The sequence below is a fragment of the Octodon degus genome, unplaced genomic scaffold (genome assembly GCF_000260255.1).
Source record: "Octodon degus isolate 3935 unplaced genomic scaffold, OctDeg1.0 scaffold00257, whole genome shotgun sequence".
Lineage (NCBI taxonomy): Eukaryota > Metazoa > Chordata > Mammalia > Rodentia > Octodontidae > Octodon > Octodon degus.
The window spans coordinates 2,152,895-2,158,894 of NW_004524833.1; the positions used below are offsets into that span (position 1 = coordinate 2,152,895).

The window sequence follows — 6,000 nt, forward strand, 5'->3', positions numbered from 1 at the left end:
ATCATTACTTACATTAATAAAACTCTTTAGCACAGTATTTACAGTTAGTGCTTGATTTAATATAAAAGATGCTAAATGCTTTCCACATATATATTAATTTAACCAGCAATCCAATAAGATTAATATAAGGTCCCCACATTATAGTTGGGCAAAACACTTTTTTAAAAATTTTTTTGTACTTTAGGGAAGGGTCTACAGGGTGTTCAGGGTCTCACTACTAGATCTGACTCATAGTGATCCGCTTGTTTACAGACTCCCAAGAGCTGGGATTACAAACTCGCGCCACCACGCCCAGTCTCAATTGCTGTCTCATCAGTGCCCTTGGGGGCGGGCTGGAATGGCCAGCCAATGGATTGAACCTCCAGCCCCTGTGCCTGCTTGCAGGCGCTTTAATCTGCTGAGTTATATGGCCGGCCCTCAAAATACTTCTGAGAATAATTTTTCCAAGGTCATGTAGCTAGTGGTAATGAAAGCAAGTTTTAGTTCAACTCCAAATCCTGATCTAATTACAAACTTTCACCCATATGTTAAAAACTAATGTTTTTATTATCATTATGACCTTTTGATTGACTCTACATGAGAGACGAAGAATTGAAATGTGTAAGGCAGAAAAACTAATGGTGCTATTAACAGACAGTGAGGAAATGTAATGGAAAGTGATTTTTGTGCATGGGAAACTAACTTGGTAGAATCAGTATATTTAAGTAGCCTATGGATACAACTTTTTTCTTTTCCTGTCGTCCCACTCAGGGACATGCCTTCCTTCTACCACAGCCTCAAATCATGGGCATCCAGCCTCTGCCATGATAATCCCATTGTGGGAAGTACTTTCAGGAGACCGCCATTTGGGTCAGAGACACAGAGAGGGAAGTACGTGGTAGATGTGTATAGAGAAGCAGATTTGGAGCAAGAAATTCAGCTTCTATTCAGTTCCTGACTCTAAGTTTGGGCTCTTCTAAACCCCATATGCATTTCTATTCTTTGGTTCTACTAAACATCATTCTCTATAATATGACTCTTTTCCTCCATAGGCTACTTTGAGTTAGTTTCTGTTACTTAAAACCAAAATGATTTTAACTAATACAAGAATGCAAAGTCATCCTGCATCACCATTTCTTATAACAAAAACATACTTGTACTTCTTTTTTCTTTTAAACATGCTAGGTTGGTACTCCTCAAACACACTGAAATTATTCTAGGAACAGGACTGTGGTCTTCTTAGGCTGGTCAGTAACCATGAAAAGAACATTAGAATGGTCTCTGTCTGGCCCAATACTCAGACTGTAGGAACTGTGGGATCTGAGTCACTTGTTCTGGACTTTATCAACACGATCTCACTTGCACCCAGGGTTTGCCTTTGAGCTCCTACCCTTTGATCCTTTGAGCAACGCAGTAGTAATGGTGAACACAGACATTGGTATGTGAGAGGTCCTAGACTATTTTATGCTGAGTGAAAACTACCAAGAGAAATTTGTTCAGAATATAATTAATAAACTTATGTATATAGCTTATCTGCCTAAACCTGACAACAACCTTGTGAATGAGCAAAACTCAAGAACCTTAGAGTTTGTACATGTGGCAACAGAGATAAAGAAAAGCAACTGTAGTTACAGCTATCAGCAAAATTTGAAACTTATTTAAAAAAAAACTGAGTAATGTGCATTTCAAATCAACTTACATGAAATTGCTAAAATGGGATAAGATTTTATTACAGCAGAGTCAGATGACTGTAGAGATTTTTGTGTCATCAAAGGAGGAAATAGAGGATTGTATCTATTGATTTTTAAACAAGTCTCACATACCTAATTATATGAGAGACACTGAACTAGTAATAGATATGAATAAATAGCAGTTCTACCAACCTGTGTCCCATATCCACCCACAAACGCTGCTGTCTGAAAGAGGCCTGAAGTGCTGTATATGGTGATCCCTGTACGAATTACACAATTGTACAAGTGAATTATATAAATGGAAAAAGTGTTTCTCAAGAGATGGTACTCTTGGTTGACAAAATAGCTACTAGTATCTAGACTGATACCCTCCCATATGCACAAGTATAGCTCACTAGTTGTTTTTAAAATGGAAACATGTCTTTTGTTTCTATCTATACTAAATTGAGCCTTAAAGAGACCTGCACTTGTTAATTAATTTATCACCAAAGACCAAAAGAAAAGTGAAGTGCAACAGACATTTTCAGAAGAGTAGGGACAATATCAGGGTCTTACAAGAAAAGAATAAAGAGCTGAAAACATTTGTACTCATTGTTGAGAATGAACTTAAAAATGAAAAGGAGAAGGAAAATTTAAATGAACAGATTGTTTGCAGAACAACTTTCCTTCTAAAAAAGAGTTTACATTTAAGTATAAGTTAACATTCTAACAAATTCGAACAAATTATGCTGAACCAACTGTTCAGAGAAATCTAAATCAAGAACATGAAGAAAAGATGATAAAATTGTCAGAAAAGATGGAAGTTGCTACAAGAAACATCACAAGCAATATTTCACAGATAAAATTACTGCAGACAAAAACACATGAACTGTATTCATTTGATTCATTTTCTCAGATCTCAGATGTGGATTTGCTCAAGCTCAGGACTCAGTTAAATGGTCCTCAGAGAATTTGCTAAAAGCACAGTTATACCTTGCAAGTAATACGTTTTTGGAAAGTAAGCAGGGTAAATAATATCATAGTCAAGAATTCAGAGGGAAAGTTCTTTCCACTCTAGTACTGAAGCCCTTTAGAAAGAATGTAACAAAATCATGAAGGCGTCCTCCAAAAATATCATCAGATCCAGGAACCACAAAAAATTGAAAAACTAAAGAGTAAGATATTTTGTTATCTTAAAGCTAGAAAAAGATCTGAAGGAATTTCAAGCAAATTTTAAGGATTCTATTGAAAGCATCAAAGATTTAAGTGCAAATAAAGTTAAATTGAAGAAAAGAAATTGTTCACTAGTTAAATAATTTGTAGGATCTGAAATATTCATTTCAATTAAAAGAAGAAGAAAGCCAACAGACAAAAACCAAAAATCGAATGAACTCTCTGCATGCTTTGCTCTTTTTTTTTTTTTTTTTTTGAGACAGGAATTGAACTCAGACCCTTGTGCTTGCCAGGCAAGCACTTACTCTACTGAGCTATCTCCCCAGCCCCTATGTGCTGCTCTTGCCCAAAGTATGATAGCAGATCTTCAGAGAAAAGATTATGCTGAGCTGAAAGAGAAATTGGCTGATGTCCAAAATCAGATTAAGCAAATACAGAAGAGGTTTCTGTAATGCACGATGAGGAGAAATTACTGAAAACTAAAATAAACTGGAGAAAAAGAAAAACCTGTGTTCTCAGGAAATCCACATAAAACAGCAAACCATCCAGCAGCTCAAGAACCAGTTAAGTAATCAGGAAGTGAGAAGCTATACACAACATAATACAGTGTGCAAATATCTAAATGTTACAGAGAAAATGATTAAAGCTGTGGATAACACTGGAGGAATAAGAATAAAGCATAAAAGAATAAGATCAAGTGCTTCAGGCTAAATTAGAGGAAGCAAAATTGTTGGTCACAGAATTGGATAAATGTAAAAATGCAAAGACTTGGCAACCAAAAATAATTTCAAGTCAAATAAAAAAACTTCAGGATGATACAAATATACTTCATAAAAAGCTCAGTAAGCGGAACAGCCAAATAGCTCAGCAAACTAAAGCATCTACTTACACAGAGCACAGCGTCCACGTTTCAATCCCCAGTATGCTGAGCAGGCCTCACCCCCGGGGCGCGCTGAGATGGCGATTGAGACTGGGCGTGGAGGCTCACACCTGTAATCCCAGCGCTTAGGAGGCTGAAAATAGGAGAATCGCTACTAGTCCGATCTGTGTAGTGAAACCCTGTAGACTGTACTAAATACATAAAAAAAAAAAAAGCTCAATAAACTTCAAGACAAATTGCAGGAATCTGAACAGAAATATAAAGTTGATAGAAAAATAGGAGAAAAATGATGCCTATCACTCAAGCAAAAGAAGCTGAAAATCTACAAGACAAAGAGATGAAAAAATATGCTGAAGACAGAGACTATTGTTTAAAGCAACAAAATGAAGTGGAAATACTGACTGTATAGCTGGCAGAGAAAAATAGTGACCTTCAGAAGAGAAGAACAAGATTTAGTTGGTTGTTGCTTTGGAAATAAAGCTGAAAGGGCCAGGGAGATAGCTCAGTGGAATAAGTGCTCGCCTGGCAAGTGCAAGGTCCTGAGTTCGATCCCTTGGCAATACCAAAAAAAACCAAAAAACAAAACCAAAAAAAAAACAAAAAACACACCCCAAATACAACTGAAAGCACTGATCTTTAGTATCATACAGAGATAATGAAACTGAACAGTTAAAAAAAAGAACACATTAAGAAACAGAAAAGCAAAGCATGGTGATGAAGTCCAGACACGTTGGTTCAACAGATTCTGCCAGGGTTGAAAGAGAACCTCAACAAGTTTTGAAATTTCTAGGATTGTAGTGGAGGATGGATCAGTGGTTTTTGATTCTTGTAAAGTGTCAACAGAAAATCAACAAAGTACCTGATTTACAAAAGCTGAATTAGGGATTCAGTTTACAACTTTACAGCCAAATAAAGTAGTAGCGAAACACCCCGGTTGTACCGCATCAGTGACAGTAAAGATTTCGAAGGTCTGGAAGAGCAAGAGCAGTGAAACAGAGAAAGACGCAATAAAATATGAGGATGAAAGAATGCTACGCTCAAAGCAAAGGCTAAGTTCCATATTTCAGAGACCAGATATTCTTCTGTCAAAGAGGAACAAAACATTTCTATATGTTCATCATCTAAGACAGCATACTCTTTATGGAGGGAGTTAGGTACCCTCAATTAGTGTAAACTTAACCATTCAGAAAAAACAAGGGACTCTCCTGAAATCTGGAGACTTTTTGCTACATTCTCTAACAATTTTTCAATCAAAATCATGGAAGATAATTGAAACAATGAGCTCTTTAAAGCATTCATATTTAGATTCAAGCAAGAAAACTGTATTTCAACCAAAAAGAGTGAAACAAAAATTATACAAAAATGAAATGTCATCACAGGGCTGGCCAAATAGCTCAGGGGATTAAAGTGCCTGCAAGCAGGGTCAGGGGCCAGGGGTTTGATTCCTGGGCCTGCCGTGCCAGCCTCACCCCCAGGGAGCGCTGAGACCTCGATTGAGACTGGGCGTGGTGGCGCGTGCCTGAAATCCCATCTCTTGGGAGGCTGTAAACAGGCAGATCACTACGAGTCCGATCTAGTAGTGAGACCCTGAACACCCTGTAGACCCTTCCCTAAAATAGGAAAAAAAAAAATGTCATCTCCTATTGCTATATCTGGCCAACTGATTTTAGTGGACCAGAAAGCGAGGGAAAGTGACTACCAGATTCTTCAAAGACGACTCTAAAAACAAATAGTCAAAGAAATCACCTTTGGAGAATGTCTTAACGTAAATTATATACTCATAATGATTGTGATTTGCATCTAGACTTTTTATTGATAACTGTATATTATGATACATTACCTCCTTCTGTACAGAGATTGCTGTTTCATACATAATTTTGATTCAATAAATAAATCAACACAGGTGTAATAGCTGGGGGTTCAATTCCTGGGCCTGAAGGGCCGGCTCCCGCCCCTGGTTGAGACAGCAATTGAGACTGGCCATGGTGGTGCGTGCCTGTAATCCCAGCTCTTGGGAGGCTGTAAACAGGTGGCTTCACTATGAGTCAGATGTAGTAGTGAGACCCTGAACACCCTGTAAACCCTTCAAAAAAAAAAAAAAAAAATCAGTCAACAATTAAAAAACAAAAAAATGGAAACACTTTCTTACACACCAGTAAATAGCCCTTACCAAGGGCAACACCTCCTTTAGCTCCCACCTGGTTAGCCCAGCAGCCTCACGCCTAAGGCCCTGCGCACTGCGCCACAGCCACTGGAATGGTTAGGTCCCATGCCTATTATTTTTCAAAGTTCCGCCTT

The 6,000-nt window shown here is 37.8% G+C and overlaps 1 pseudogene; it reads left to right on the forward strand.

Moving 5' to 3' along the window:
- Positions 1 to 576: 576 nt before the first annotated feature.
- LOC101560986 lies at positions 577 to 5,063 on the forward strand (annotated as a pseudogene).
- Positions 5,064 to 6,000: the final 937 nt, after the last annotated feature.